The sequence below is a fragment of the Eretmochelys imbricata genome, chromosome 7 (assembly GCF_965152235.1).
Source record: "Eretmochelys imbricata isolate rEreImb1 chromosome 7, rEreImb1.hap1, whole genome shotgun sequence".
Classification (NCBI taxonomy): domain Eukaryota; kingdom Metazoa; phylum Chordata; order Testudines; family Cheloniidae; genus Eretmochelys; species Eretmochelys imbricata.
In genome coordinates, this window is record NC_135578.1 from 122410020 (window position 1) to 122425743 (window position 15724).

General features: G+C 62.3%; 1 protein-coding gene across 2 annotated transcripts in view; it reads left to right on the forward strand.

The window, feature by feature from the left end:
- The first annotated feature begins 779 nt into the window (after window positions 1-779).
- Window positions 780-15724, forward strand: part of LZTS2 (leucine zipper tumor suppressor 2) — a 44395-nt gene continuing 29450 nt past the window's right edge. For both annotated transcript variants that reach the window (XM_077823285.1, XM_077823286.1), the window contains exon 1: window positions 780-833. The gene's annotated coding sequence lies outside the window, so the exon portion shown is untranslated. The remainder of the gene's footprint in view (window positions 834-15724) is intronic.

A 15724-nucleotide genomic window follows, 5' to 3' on the forward strand; every position in this document is an offset into this window, starting at 1 on the left:
GACCCAGTAGGACTCGGCCCTCCCAGTGAGTACTGACCCCCAATGTGCATGGGGCTGCTGCCTTTTGAACAAGGCAAAGATCCAGGGGCATTTTACCCGAGAGCCAGGGTGTAAATGTCCGTGGCTGACCCTGGTCCAGCTTCCACGGGGTTTGGCATTCCTCTTCCCTTCCTTGGCTCCATGCTTTGCTCCCGGGGGCGGGTGCAGCTCAGCCCCACCCGATAGTGTTTCCAGGCCAGCCCCTGGTCCCTATGTGGCAAAGAGGGTCCGACCAGATGCCGTGGGGCTGTGACGCCCGCCTTGGTGGGGAAAGGCCGCTGGGGCAGCAGGGCAGCTTTGTACAGCACCTGGCACAATGGGGTCAGCCTGGTACACGACTGGGGGGTGGGGCTAAGTGCTACCATAATATACACAATAAATGGGTACTAACAAAATCCTGGGGGCCCCCATCGGCATAGCAGGATCCTATGGTCTCCTGCCCCTAAAGGGCCCCCAGGGGAGGGCTGATCTGGGGGGTTAGGGGTACCCATCCCCATAGCAGGATCCTATGGTCTCCCGCCCCTAAAGGGCCCCCCGGGGGGGCTAGTCTGGGGGTGGGGCGGGGCTGTCGCTGGGGCCGGGCTCCGTCTGTAGGGACCCCCCCGAGTCGGGCCCCTCCCCAGCTGCGGCTCCTTGTTGGTGCCCTCCCCACTGGGGGGGCTCTAGGGGGGTGGAGGCGGCCGGGCGGAGCCTGGCGCTGGGGGCTCCGGCGGGGGAGCGCGGGGCGGGCGATGGGAGCGAGAGGAGCCGCCCTGGCCCGGGACGGGAGCGGAGCGCGGAGCCGGGGGCCGCCGGTGAGTGGCCGGGAGGGTCTCGGGGCTGGTGGGTCGGGACGGCGGGGGGAGGGACTTTGGGGGAGTTGTTGGGGGCAGCGGGGGGAGGAGTTTGGGGGGAGTTGTGGGGGGATGTTGGGGGCGGTGGGTGGAGGAGTTTGGGGGAGTTGTGGGGGGAGGAGTTTGGGGGGAGTTGGGGGCAGCGGGGGAGGGACTTTGGGGGGAGTTGTGGGGGGATGTTGGGGGCAGCGGGGGGAGGAGTTTGGGGGAGTTGTGGCTGTGGGGGGCTGGGAAATGTTGGGCTGCTGGGGTTGGGGGGCTGGTGGAGTGAGTGGGGGATATAGAGGTCCAGTGTGTCAGGAGTGAATGGGGCAGGTTGTTGGGGGCAATGGGGTGAGGGTTTGGGGGATGCGTTGTGGGGGGATGGGGAATGTTGGGGGTGGTGGGGTTTGGGGCCATGGGGGGGTGAGGAGGTGGGAGGTGAGTTGTGGGGCATGTTGGGCGGCAGTGGGGTTGGAGGCTGGGATGTTGGGGGTGACTGAGGTCTGTGGGGGGTGGGGTGAGGAGGTGGAAGGTAAGTTATGGGGCATGTTGGGGGGCAGAGGGGTTGGAGGCTGAGATGTTGGGGTGAGGGGTTGGGGACTGTGGTGAGCGGGGTGTTTATGGGGGTTACTGGGCAGTGGGGGGGACTGTTGGGAGAAGTGGAGGATAGTTGGGTATTGGGGGGAGGAGGTAGTGGGGGGCATGGGGTGCATGGGGCAGGAGCTCAGTGTACAGTTCACCCCACGCCGGGCAGGCTGCACTGGGGCACTGCCCTGCTGCCCTGATTGCGCTGTGTCCCCTATCCCCAGTGGTGAGGCCCTGTCCCCAGAGTGCTGGGAAAGTGTCTCGCTCCCTCTGGCCCCTCGCTGGGCTCAGGAGGGTGATTTACAGCGGAAGCAGCCCGTACCCGCTCTGGACTGACCCGGGCCAGCCAGGCCTCTCCTCCCCCAGCCCTGGCCTGCCCTTCTAGCCTGGGCAGGGGCTGGCCTGGCTGGCAGCTGCTATGGCATATGGATCTCCATCCTGTTTGGCAAAGCGCAAGTGTGCATGTTCGGGGAGAGGTCCTCTTTCTCTGCCCCCTTCCCATAGGGCTGCCTCTCCTGTCACCTTTGCTGCCCTGTGTAAACTCTTGTGGTGTAGAGTGAAAGGCAGTTCTGTGGTTAAGACTCTGGATTCGGACTGCAGAGAATCTGGGCTCAGTTCCTGGTCCTCGGGCGAGTTGTTTAGGGCCGGACTGGAGTCCTTCCGTTCGCTCGGGTAGGGGTTGGACCCTCTCGCTCCGTACCTCGATGGAATGTAACGGCCGGGATGGAACGCGAGGCTGCAGTGCAGTCCTCCAGAGCAGAGAGTCTCACTCCGGAGAGCATCGCCCGGAAGCTTCGTCTGGGGAGTTACGGTGGGAGAATGCCAAGAGTGGGGCTGGCAGGGTGCCTGGAGAAGGCTGGGAAAAGCATCTGTAGGGGGATGCATCAAATACACCCTGATCTGGTTTTGGAGGAGCTGGCTTTCACCTCCGCTCAATAGGGAGGGCGAGCCCGCTCCTCTCCGGCTAGCTGTGGCTGCCCCGAGAACGCATGGTTATTGGTGCGCTGCTGGATTTCAAGCTGACGCCAGCTGCGCCATGAGCTGTTCATTGAGCACAGCATAATATGCCTGCTTGCGGCCGGAGCTCGAAGGTCTGAGGGGATCTGTAATGTGATTCTTGGATTGGGAAGGCCGGCGCGGAGGGGAGCTGTGACCTGCTCATGAGGATGCCAGCTGGAAGGAGGAAAATCTCACAGTCCTTCCTCTGGCTTCATGCTTTGATGCCCAGCAAGGAAACAAGCACCCTCTTCCCTGCCCAATTGCTGCAGATCCAGAGCCCTCTGAGGTCAATGGAACGGTTGCCATTAACCTCGGGGAGGCCCGTAAGGCGGGCAGTATGGGAATGGATAAACGTGACCGGATTCCCACGTATGAACATGCACATGGGATCCAAGTCACATGCAGCGAGAGGCAGGCCTCCCCCACGCCCCCCTGGTGCGTTCTGATAAGCTGGGGAGGATGTTTTGGTGTGACGTTGGAGCCATAGGCATCAACTTGAAATGGCAAGTGGTTTGTTATTGCAGGGCTTGTGAGCTTATCTCATCTGACTTTCTCCTGTGCGGACAAGCTTCTCCAGCAGGTTGTCATTCCTTTCTGAAGGCTGGCTGCTTTCCCCTTTTCATTTCTCCTGTGTGTGTCTCTTTCTTTCCCCCACCACCTCCCTTCCCTCCAGCGGGGTCACGTCGTTGAGGCATGCACAACAGTACCCCGGGCTGGATGTGGGCACGCAGCTCGGCCAGCTTTCAGCTTCGTTGGCAGGAGTGTGTGACGATGCCTAGAGGAAACCTCGTCCCTGCCCTGCTCCCAGCAGCATAAATTTCACTAGGGAAAACGACACCCACTGTTTGGCGGCTGTTACATTAATTGCTTGTGTTGTAACTTGGACTCCAAGTCTGGCGGCTTGGGTGGGGAATTCAAACTCGGAGCAGCGGGAGGTGTAGTGAGGATCAGTGCTGTGTGGGAGAACTGGCATCTCATCAGCTGTCTGGAAAACCTGAAGGTAGAAAACAGTGTGGGTGGGAGGGTCAGGGGTATGTACACGTGTGTGTGCATTGCTCCTATGCTTGGATTGTAGATTCTCGGATCAGCAGGGTTATGAACATTGACCAGGCACCTCTGAGCCTGAGGAATACACCTAGTAGCCCTAGGCAGAGAAGAAAAAGGAGCCCTGAAATGCTTTCCCAAGCAGTTTCATCATGAAATTGACATGATTCTTGTCAGTTTCCCTTCTGCTCTGGGGTTCTGAATCCCTGTTGTGATACTGACTAGAGTCTTGTCAGTTTCACACTGCTGCTGCTTCAGAAACTTCTGAGCAGCTGCAGAGGAGAGCTGTCTGTCTGCAGACTCAGGGTTCATCAGGATGCTTGGAAGGCTTTCTCCGAAGCCATAAGGGCTAGAAACTCACTTAAATATTCCAAATTCACACAGCGCACATGAAAAACTGGCTAACTGACAGGTCTCAAAACACAACAGGGTATCCTCATTGACCGTTTCCGTTGGGGTCCTGCAGGGGTCAGTTCTTGGTCCTACACTATTTAACATCTTTATCAATGAGTTGAGAGAAAACATAAAATCATCACTGATAAAGTTTGCAGATGACACAAAACTTGGAGGAGTGGTAAATAATGAAGTGGACAGGTCACTGAATCAGAGCGCTCTAGATCATTTGGTAAACTGGGCGCAAGGAAACTGTATGCATTTTAATGCAGCTAAATGTAAATGTATACATCTTGGGACAAAGACTGCTGACCATACTTATAGGGTGAGAGATTCTATCTGGAGAAGCAGTGACGCCGAAAAAGATTTTGGGCCGTGGTGAATAATCAGCTGAATGAATGCGACCCTGGGATGCACAAACAGGGGAAGCTCAGGTAGGAGCAGAGAGGTTATTTTACCTCTGTACTTGGCACTGGTGTGACCACTGCTGGGATCCTGTGACCAGGTCTGGTGCCCGCAGTTCAAGAAGGATGTTGATCAGTTGGAGAGGGGTCAGAGAAGAGTCACGGGAAGGGTTAAAGGGTGAGAAAACCTGCCTGATAATGACAGACTCAAGGAGTTCAATCTATTTAACTTAACAAAGAGAAGGCTAAGGGGTGATTTGATTACAGTCTATAAAATACCAACATGGGGAAGAAATCTCTAATATAGCTCTGCAATATAGCAGAGAAAGGTATAAAACTATCCAGTGGCTAAATGTTGTAGCTAGACAAATTCCAACTGGAAATAAGATGGACATTTTGAACAGTGAGCGTGAGTAACCATTGGAGCAATTTACCAAGGGTTGACATGGGTTCTCTCTCACGAACCGTTTTTGAACCAAGAGTGGATGTTTTCTAAAATATCTGCTGTAGGAGTTATTTGGGGGCAGATCTCTGGCCTCTGCTACACAGGGGGTCAGACTAGATCATCACAATGGTTGCTTCTGGCCTTGGAATCTGTAAAGTTCTACAGAGATGGATGTTTTTTCCCCCCTGTGATGCCCCCCCGCAACTCCTCCCCACCCCATTCTGACGTTTAAGATGTCCTGTAACACTGGTGTACTTGTGTCACTGAGGAAAGATGGAAACTATAATCACCCTTCACCATCTCACAGCCCCATTAGGCGGTTGCTTAGGAGGGAGGACATCTGTTGTGATTCCCCGAGAGGGAATTACTGTGGAGCCAGTTACAAAACAGCATTTCTGCAGAGGCCAAGGAGGCGCTGGGACAGAAGCCCCAGTGAAACTAGGTGACCTTCTAATCCCTTTACCCACATGCTGGCAGTTCCCGCTTCCAGGCAGAGGAAGTAATAACGAATGCAGAGTAATGAAAGTTAATCTGAAAAAAGAAAAGGAGTACTTGTGGCACCTTAGAGACGTGCAGAGCCTTTCTAGGGGGAGGGAGGAAGGAAGATCCCGACGGCCACGGATCTGGCGTCTTCTCCTGGGTATCTGGCCGTGTCTGCAGATTGCTGCTCTGCTGACCATCACTGTGCTACAACTGTCTGCCAGCTGGTGCTGGGCCTGTTGGGTCTCTCGTGGAATTTCAACTGGACCGGGGGATCCTTTTCCACTTCCTCATCTAAACAGGTCCCTAGTGTTGCCGTGTGACATTACACAACCCAGAGGTGGCTGCATTTTGGTGGCAGGTGCAATAATTCCTACCTACGTTGTTCTTCTATAGCGAGCTGCGAAGCTTTGGGAGGTCACACGCTCTGGTTTTGGTTAAAGATGAGGCCAGAGAGGGGCGTACTTGTGAATGGTTCCCCCGCATGCCCATTTCAAGCAGTGGCCCTAGCTACCTGATGGCCCCATTGGCAACTTCCCTGGAGCCAGAGGGAAACTCCTAAACTCCATAATACTGCCCCAGTCATAGTCCCCCTCCGCAAGAATGCAGCTATTGTTATTTGTCTGGTGGTGGTGCCAGGAGTGGACCCCGCTGCGCTAGGTGCTGTACAAACAGCACAAAAGACAATCTCTGCTCCCAAAAGCTCAGTTAGGCAATCCCGACTCCTGATCCCAGGGGAGACTGGTCACATCATGATGGAGAAGCACGCTCGGGGTTTTACAGCCAGGGGTGTGCCCCTAACAAAGAGGAGGGCTGCTCCGGACCACGTGCTGGGGGAACTCCCACAGGCTATCCCCGGCAGCGTGAAGCAAACCTTGACTTGGGTACGTTGGTTTCTAACTAAACTGTACCCAATCGGTGCCCGTGCCTAGGACGGTGGCAAAGGAAGCTATCGCTTTCCCCTAGCAGAGGAGGGCTCCCTCCAGGTCACTCTCAGAGGCTGGGGGGTGGATTGCTGAGGCCACACAAGGCAGGAACTGGAAGTGGTATCCAGGGGAACTAGCTTGAAATATTTACGCTTTCTGGTGGAAAAACCAGCTCTCCCCTTTGCTAGTCCTGGGTCCCTCAAAGGCCAGCAGGGAGTAGCCTCTTCTGTGTAAATGTATCCGCTGTCCAGCCCTGCTAGCCCCTGTGAGCATATTCATGCTTGTGATTTATTCGCAATAGGATTAAACTGTCCCTTCTGTCCAGGCCTGTATGCCCTCCACCCTCCTACGATCCCTGGAGACCCTGCGATGGGTCTCATTAACCTGGCCCAAGTGTGTTTCTCTACGAGGTTGTTGAGTGGAGCAGCCGTTCCCCGGAGCTTTATTTCTCCTCGGCTGTTAGTCATTTAGCATCTCAATTAATCCTCCCATTGTAGCAGTTCAGCTACGCCTTGGTGGGGACCTACTGGCCTTAGTTTGCCACCTGCCCCTGTGGGCAGGCATGTCTGTGTGGGCGGAGCCTCTCTGCAGAAAGGGGTGGGGCTTTTCAGAGGGCGGAGCCTGGCTGCTGAAAGTGCCGCTCAGCCAAGCGGGTGATGGAAAACCCCCAGGTCGATCAGCTCAGCTGCTTTTTTGGGAGGGGGGGTGAGGGGGTGTTCCTCCTGAATTTAAATAGCTGCTCGGCAGGTGTGTCCAGAGCTCCTGGGCAGATATAGATGCCGTGGGGCTGAGCTCACCACGACAAGGCCTTGATTGTGGGTGTGATCAAGGGGAAGAGGTGTTGAATAAACTACTGGCTCCTCCACTTTTGCCTTCTCCCGCTGGTGTCCCTTTAAAGCTGCTCTGGACGAGGTTTGATCCACCTGGCTCATGGAGCAGCATTTAGCACCCTGGTGCTTGGCACACTGGGCATTGCCAATGCCGCTGAGCGGGTGCCCCAGTGGCCAGCGTGTAGGCCAGAGGAAATGCACGTATGGTAGATTGAGGCAGAACCTCGCATTCTGCTCCTTGGGAAATGGATTGGAGCGAATTGGGTCCTGCCGGTTGGAATGAGTTTCCCAGCGGTAACATGCCGGATAGTTAGTGCCCGGCTCACGCGTCTTAAGGTGGCCGCGCTGTTCTGTGGAGCAGCTGGCAGCCCAGCAGGGACATGGGGGGGAGGTACGGAAAACATGTCTGGTGGGAAGGGGCGTGAGGCCCAGCGAGGCTAGTGGAGAAGTGGCTCCCCCTGGAGCCGTGGGTTCCAATCACACGGGAAATGAGTTTGCTGGCTCTCAGCCGCGGGGTGCGTGTCGTGGTGCTGGCTTGGCGGGTGAGGGGCTGTGCGGAGAGACGGAGCCTGGGAAATGGAGCCCTCTGTCCCGCGTGGGGAGGAGGGGGAGTGCGGAGGGGGTTTTCCAGCACGGCCTTGAGCTTTTGGCTGTTGGAGGGAGGAGGAACGGGCGAGCTGGTGGCTTTGTGCTCTGACCAGGAGGCACTGTCCCTGGGCAGCGGGAATCGGCAGGACGGTGTTAATTACTCGCCTGGGCTGCCCCAGGGTGCATGTGGCCAGGTTGGAGGGGACTCAGAGAGGGGGCGTCTGCACAGGGCCTGGGGAGCCGTCTGGGGCCAGATCAGCTGGAGGGGGGTAGCCTGCCAGTCCCAGGTGTCCTTCACCTGGAAGGAGTGGGAGGCTGTGGGGGGCGGGGAGTTTTTCTACTGGCGTTGGGTGAATTGATGTGACCTCGGGCTGACTGGCGGCTCGTCTCATTTCTGGGCGTGTTTCTGGCCTGCCAGGTGCTGGGCTTGGGGCCTGGCTCGGGCCCACCTCAGTGACTGAGGTGCTGGAGGGGAGCTCCAGGGGTTCAAAATCAAATCCCGCCTCTCCCCCCGCCCAGCAGAACTGCCCTGGCTGTGCCCCGAGGGGGCCTCTCGCTGTGGGGTGGGGGACAGGACCAGTCCCTGAGAGGGGGCTGTACTCAGGGCCCCCTGGCTCTGTGGGGGCTGCGACTGTGGGTGCCGAGGCTGGCTCCCCCCAGCCCTGAACAGGGACGGCCCCCTGTGTGCAACCTGCTGCATGTCCAGAACGCCGGTGGGGGGGCTTCCTCCCGTCCTCCAGCCCCACCCCGGGGCCCTGCTGCCGGGGAGGGAGCTGCTGGGAGACTGGTGCAGGGGACCCCCTAGCTCCTGGCGTCCGCGGGCGGCACAGCGGTGTCATCCTGTCACTTGGTGTGTACGAGAGCCGGCCCAGGGGCACGAGCTAAACAGACCAGAGAGGGGACCAGTCCCCAGCAGGCCAGTGGTACAGCTGGGCCTAGACCCCCCCTCTCCTGGGCCCCCAGCTCAAATTCTGGGCTGTTGATTGCACAGTGCCAGGCGATGCCCCGCTGCCTGCCCAACCCGGAGGCCTGCTGTGTCCCTGCCCCTTTAAGGAAAGTTTGTTTTTCTCCGTGCCTGGCAGTTATTTTAGTGCCAGACCAGCTGAGCAAGTGTGCCGGCTCCGGGGCTCCACCCGTGGCAGGAACTGGATGGGCTGTTTGCCCAGCCTTGGCTATCAGGTACAGGATCGCCGGCAAAGCACCTTTCTCTGCCTTGGGCCTGCCTCTGCCGTCCTTACGCTGGCAGGGCCTGGGTGCCTTCGGCCGAGGGCAGGACAGCACCCCGGGGCGCTGGGGGCCCAGGCGGAGAAGCCAGCCACGTGCCAGCTGATCGTGGGAGGCTGGGCACAGCCCTGTGCCCACTCCCCTGGCAGCCTTGGCACAGGAACGGCGGGACCCTACCTTCCCCAGCAGGGAGCTGTCTGTGGTGCTGCCCCCTTGGGCAGAAGCCGTGGGTGGGCGGGGGTGGCATCTGTGCCATGTGGCTTGTGCTTTGTGGCCTGTGCTGCCCCCTGTGAAATGCCACGAGGGGCCGCCCAGCAGCCCCGGGGTGGGACGGTGGGGTGGGACGGGGTCCCCTGTGTGATTTGAGCAGGCCGGGATGTGGAGGAATTGTGTCCGGTCCCGAGGTGCCAGCTCTCTGCTGAGTCTCCCCAAACCATGGCAAGCCTGGCCGCTGTTGCGGGGGGCATGTTTGGGGGGCCGAAGGGTCCTGTGGATCAGGGCACTAGCCCAGGACTCTGGAGACTGGGTTCTGTTCCTGGCTCTGCTGCGTGACCTTGGGCAAGTCGCTGCACTGCACCGTGCCTCAGTTTCCCCAGATGTAAAATGCCGATAACTGTCCTGATCTTGTCTGGAAACTGCTCTGAGATTGGCTGACAAGGGGCTGTTCTGTGAGGACGTAGGTTTATAAGAACATGTCTCTGCTCTGCGGGGTCTGATACCATGCCCACCACTGGGGCGTCTGGGCTCGTGACCCCTTCGCAGCCCTCTGTCAATGTGTATCACCGTTACCCCTTTCTGGGGGAGATTAGCCTGTGCCCCGTTTTACACATGGGGAAACCGAGGCACAGAGCAGGGCCCCAGCATGTTGAGGCCTGGGGTCAAGCCCTTGGGCCAGCACTGGCCATCTGTGAAACCTCCCCCGGGTGCGGTGTCCCTGACTCCTGCGCCCTGGGATGGCTCGGTTGTGCCTGGTGCCGGCCTGTGGAGGCTCGGGGAGCCAATGGAGGGGGACGCACCCCGGCCTCCCCTGGTCTGCCTTGGGTCCTGCTGCAGCGTCCCTGCCCGGCCTCAGCCGGCGGTTCCTAATGTTTTCCCTTCTGAAGGCTCCCTGCAAGGAAAAGAGCAGGAGTAACGTCCATTTCCAGCTTCCCCCGGGGGGTGCCGGAGAGCTCTGCCAGGCTCCGACGTACCCGGGGCCTCCAGCCGTGGATGGCACCAAACCCCGGTAGAAACCGGATCTGATCCCCACTCTCTGGCCCAGTGAAGACCAAGGCGACGCCTTCCTCCTTCACCCGGTTTTGCTGCAGTTTGGTCCTGTTTACACGGGCAGGGCCAAACCGGATTAGGCTGCGGCGCCGTAGCCACGGCTCGCTCCTGGGGAGGCCGAGAAGTGAGGGAGCAGCCGGTGTGTGGGGCGGGGGGCACGGTCAGGGCAGGGGGTGCGGCAGGTCCTTAGGGCGGTGGACGAAAGACTCCTCCAGAGGACAGAGCCCAGCCCGACGCTGGCACAGGGGAATGGGAGCCAGGATGCCTGGGTTCTTTTTCCAGATCTGCCGTGTGGCCTGAACCGCCTCCCTCTGAGCTTCGGGTCCCCCGTCGGTGGGCTGGGGAGAGGGAGCCCCCCTGAAAAAAGGCCGGAGTCCTCAGGCCACGATCCTCACTGTGGGTCTGCCAACCCTGCCTGGTGCCCTTCCCGGAGGGGAAGCCGGCACTCACCCTGCCTCTTGTGCCAGGCACCACTTCCCTGGGGATGCCACCGAGTGCCCCCGGCAACCCAGGAGGGACTCGCCCGATGCCAACCGGGGGCGGAGCGCTGCCAGCCGGACGGCTGGGGTCTCCCCTCCACGCGCTGCCCACCCCTGGCCCTTATGGGCGGTCGCAGCCTGCGCGGGGGGGGCGGGGGGGGCGGCTGGCGTTTGCAGCCCCTCCCCCAGCCTGGGGCCTCGGTTGCTGACGGTTTCGCTTGAGGAGCTCCTGGGTGGGGTGGAAAATCGGCAGGGCAGCGGCCAGCCTGGGAGAAACTAGCAGCCCTTTGTCCCAGGGCTTCCTCCCCCGGCGCCTGGCCTCCGCAGCAATTCAACCCGCGTAATCCTCTGGAAACAAACAGCCGCGCGGCTCCCACTCGGGTGGGCCCTGGCTCCCCAGCCGGGGCGGAGGAGGAGGGAGCGGGGGTCTTTCCTGGCCGGGGTCCCTGCAGCCCCGGGACGAAGCGACCAGCTGAACTGCGGGAGCAATGCTCCTGTCGGGCCTGATCCCCAGCCCCACGTGGGCTCCTGCTGCCGTCAGCGGGGCAGGCCTGGGGGTCGGCGTGTCGCGGGTGGGGAGACGGGGACCTTGGTCCAATGAGTGCGGCTGGTGACTGACTGGGCACAGTTGGGTTGGGGATCCTGTGAGATGCTCTGTTTCTTCCTCCCCTTTCCTCCTCACCCGCCTGCCGCCAGGGCTCGCCCCATGGCTAATCCCCAGCTGCCAGCGAGAGGAACGTGCTTCCCACGGGTACCCCAGAATCTTGGCCTGCCCCCTGCCCCTCTAGACGGGCCCTCCAGCGGGCGCTACTCCAGAGCCAGAGTGGGCCAAACGGATCAGTCAGCTGGTGCCCAGGTGCCCCGCTGGGTGGGCATGGGGCACGGCGGCTGCGTGGGGCCGCCTGAGGCGGTTTCCTTAGCACAGCACAGCCGGGAGCACTGGCCGGCAGGACATTCGCTGACCCCCTTGCGGCTGGCTGGGGAACTCTGGAGTTGTCTCGAGGACGGGGATCGGGGTGGAAAGGTACAACAGGGGGAACCCCTGCTCCAGAGCTGTCTGGAGGCCATCAGGATTCCTGGGTTCCAATCCTGGCTCTGCCATTGCCTCCCTCTGGGGCACCGCCCAGCTCTGTGCCTCAGTTTCCCCATCTGTAGCCTGGAGGGGGTTGGGAGGATGGGGAGGTTAGTGCTTGTGTGGTGACCGGGCTAGGGAAGGGTTAAGTGCTGTGGGCTGTGGCTGGACAGCACCAGACAGGACCCCCTGAGAGCTTCCATTAGGAGCTCAGTCGTGCCCCGGGGTCATGACGGGTGACGGGGGCTGATCTCACCCTGCCCCATACTCTGTGGGACAGCATGGACAGTGGGCACAAAGCTGCTGTCCCGCCCCCGCGACTGGGAGGAGGGTGGGACCAGAGGGCTGGTGCTACCCGGCGTGGGGCTGTTTGTTCCTGGATCCCAGGGCTGTGGCCCGTGCAGCGTGATCCCTGCAGGCCAAGCGCTGGCTCCTGGGGCAGTCGACAAGCCCCTGTGCCGAGGGCTGGACGAGCCATGGGGAGCTCCCCGCTCCCCAGCGTGGGTCCCAGCAGGCCGGGGCTGAGACGGGTTTGTTGTGGAGCAGGGGGGCAGTTCAGGCTGGCCCCTACGAGCAGACAGGTGGGGGCTGGACCCTAGGCCCCTGCTGAGCCCTGTGTGCATGGAGTGAGGGGTGAAGTCTCAGATCCAGCCGAACCGTCCCAGAAATCGGCTGGAAATGCAGGTGCTCGGTGCTCGGTGCCTTGTGAGCGTGATTCAGCAGGGGGCGCTCTTCCCTCCAAGGGTGTGAGCCTGGGTGGCCCCGTGGCCATGGCATCTCTGAGCTCCCCGCACCCAGCACTGAATGCCCGGGGCAGGGAGTTTGCGTCCTCTCCTGCGCTGTTCAGCAACATGGCGGTGGGCTGTTAACCAGCTGCTGTGCTCCACTCCAGAGGTGGCAGCGTTCCAGTGGCGGGTGCCTTTGCGTAACTTGTGAAGGGGGCTCTGGGCTGGAAGGAGGCTGGGGAAAGGCCAGGCCAGCCGGGCTGGGGCGAGACGTATCAGAGGAGGTTTGCTCGGGCCCGAATGGCTCAGGCCCTGTAGGACACAGAGCGGGTCTGTCAGCCGGCACCAGCGAGGTGCCAGGAGCAGCTGCTGGCGAGTCATGTGGCCGCCCCGGGCTCGGGGCTGCTGGTTAAAGAAGTCAAGATCAAATAAAGGCCCGGGCCCGAGGCTGCCCGAGCACCGCTCCCTGGGTGCGTGATGTGGAGGGGAGGGAGGGGGGCCGAGGGCTTGGCACGACGGGTAGATCCCTCCCTCCCGGAGCCAGCGTGTGGCCAGGAGCCCCCGTCGCTCCCCCGGGCGTTGGGAGCCAATGTCGGTGCTCGTGAACTGGTGAAATAGGGTAGGGGCTCCCCCCTCACAGCTCTGCCGGTGCCCCTCACTCCTGACCCGCAGCCCCTGGCTAAACCTGCCCTGGGCTCCCCCCTCACAGCTCTGCCGGTGCCCCTCACTCCTGACCCGCAGCCCCCGGCTAGCCCCGCCCTGGGCTCCCCCCTCACAGCTCTGCCGGTGCCCCTCACTCCTGACCCGCAGCCCCCGGCTAGCCCCGCCCTGGGCTCCCCCCTCACAGCTCTGCCGGTGCCCCTCACTCCTGACCCGCAGCCCCCGGCTAGCCCCGCCCTGGGCTCCCCCCTCACAGCTCTGCCGGTGCCCCTCACTCCTGACCCGCAGCCCCCGGCTAGCCCCGCCCTGGGCTCCCCCCTCACAGCTCTGCCGGTGCCCCTCACTCCTGACCCGCAGCCCCTGGCTAAACCTGCCCTGGGCTCTGACACCTCATTCCCCCCAATTCTGAGCCATGCAGGTCCCTGTCCCTCGTGATCCTACCCAGGATTTGCACCCAGGTCTGTGTTGGGTAGAACAAGGTTCTGGGCTGGAAGGGTGAGTGGTCACCTCCAGGGGACCAGTCTCCCCCCATCCTCAGGGCCCTTCCTGACCCCCCCCCCCAACATTGTAGTCCACTGGAGCTTCCAGGGGGGGTACCCCAGGGCAGGGGCGAATGTTTTGCTGAAGGAGAGGATCCCTCCAGCCAGCTTCCTGATGCCCAGAGCTCTGCAATGGGCGTACTGACGGGGTGCCGAGGTGTTGGGGGGGGGCTTGTTCCTGGGGTGCCAGGACCGTTGGGCTACGGAATCAGGGGTGTGGGGGTGTCATGGCCCCCAAGGGTGTGAATAGCATGTGTGCAGGGCCCTGCGTCCTCGGCCGTGGCCCTGGGGTCGGGCTGCACGAGGTGAGTGTTGTGATGCTACCTCTTGTGAGGGAGCTGTTGCAAGCAGCAGGGAGAGCTCTGGGGGCCTCCATCTCTGTGCCCGGGGCGGTGCGCACTGCCCCGGGGGCTGCTCCTGGGCAGGTGGGTGCTCAGGGCGGCAGGTAGCTTTAGTTTCCATTGTGCTGGGCGGAGGAGGGAAAGGGCCTGTTGCCCTGCCCCAGTGCTCGTGTCATGGGATGCCCATGGGGGGCAGGAGGAAGAGCAGGGGCTCTGGCCCCACCCTGTCCTGGGCATGGCAGGGTGAGTCCATCCGGCTGCCGAAGGCCATGGGGCTCTGAGCGGTTGTGGGGTGGGGTCATGGGGCAGGGGTCACGGGCGGCCCACGGAGGTGTCCTCGCCAGAAGGTTTAGCCCTCAGGTCTCCGTAGATGACGGTTGCCCCTGGGCTGGGCTGTGGCTCCGTGGGCACATTGCTGTCTCGGCTGGGGGGTGGGGAGGGGCAGGAGTTACTGGCTGCAGGGGAGCCCAGGGCTGGGGGGCAGCAGGGTGAGGGGTCTCTCGTGAGCACCCAGTTCCCCCCTGGGCGAAGCTCCCTACCCTGAGCAGCGCAGAGACCGGGGTGAGCTGATCTCGTGGGCGGGCTGATGGACAAGGGGGATCTCCGCACCCCCCACCTTCAACCCCTGCCGTGCGCTGGGCTGGGCCCCCTCCCCACTTTGCTGCCCCAGGGGCGGGTGCCCAAGGGGCATTGGTAGGGCCAGGGTCCCTGTGTTGCCTCCCCCCTTGCAGGAGGCCGTTGAGCTGGGCTGGGGTCTGGCTGGCCTGGATCCGAGCTGGCCGGGGCGGATGGGCAGGCGGCGTGGTTGGTGAGTTGGGGCTGCTGCCCCGGGGGACCCTCGGCTGTGGGGCTGCAGCCTGGCCCCAGGGCTGTCCCATTGCAGAGCGGCCAGTGGGGGCTGGTACGTCGGCCCCAGCCCCAGTGATCCCCCGATCCGGTTCCCCTGAGGTTCTGGTCCAGGCTCTTTGAGGTGGAAAGGGCCAGCAGGGAAGGGGCCTCCCCAGCCTCCTCCCGCTCCTGGCGCCTGGTTCCCATGTGGTGCCCGGGGCCAGGTTAAGCAGCTGGAGCGGCTGGGCCCGGCCCACACGGGGTTAACGCTGGCTGGAGGAATTCAGCGGGGTGGGGGTGGATGAGCAGCGCTGCCCCCTGCTGGATGGTGCCACATCGCCTTGCACAGCCCTGGGTGCCGAGCAGCTGGGGACGACTGGGAGTCCCAGGGGCACAGGGACGTCCGTCTGTCTGGACAGGGGGATACCGGGGGCCTGGCAGGGTGGGGGGGTCTGGGACCCTGGCGGGGAGGTACTGGGGGTGCTGGCAGGGGCTTGGGGCCCTGATGGGGGTATTGGGGGTGCTGGTGGTGGTGGGGGCTGGGGGACCTGTGGGGGGGCACCGGCAGGGTGGCAGGGGGCCTGGTGGGGGGGCACTGGGGTTCCTGCCAGGGTGGCAGGGGTTGCGGACCCTGGCGGAGGGGGCAGTGGGGGTGTTGGCTGGGTGGCAGAGGCTGGGGGCTCTGGCGGGGGGGGAGTGCTGGCAGGGTGGCAGGGGCTGGGGGCCCGGACAGGAGGGCACTGGCAGTGGTGGTGGGGCCTGCGGGCCCTGGTGGGGGGCACTGGGGGTGCTGATGGGGGTGGGGGGTCCCTGGCGGGGGGGCACTAGGGGTGCTGGCGGGGGTGGGGGGCCTGGCGGGGGGCACTGAGGGTGCTGGCGGGGGGCTGGGGGCCCTGCATGCCCCATGTGGCTCTCCCTGCGCGTGGGCGGATTGATTGGAGGTGGCAGTGAGGTGCTGGGCTCTGTGGTGCCAGGCCTGTCCCCATGCCAGCTGCATCCCTGGCTCCAGGCACTTCCGCAGCCGCCGGGCAGCGTGCGAGCA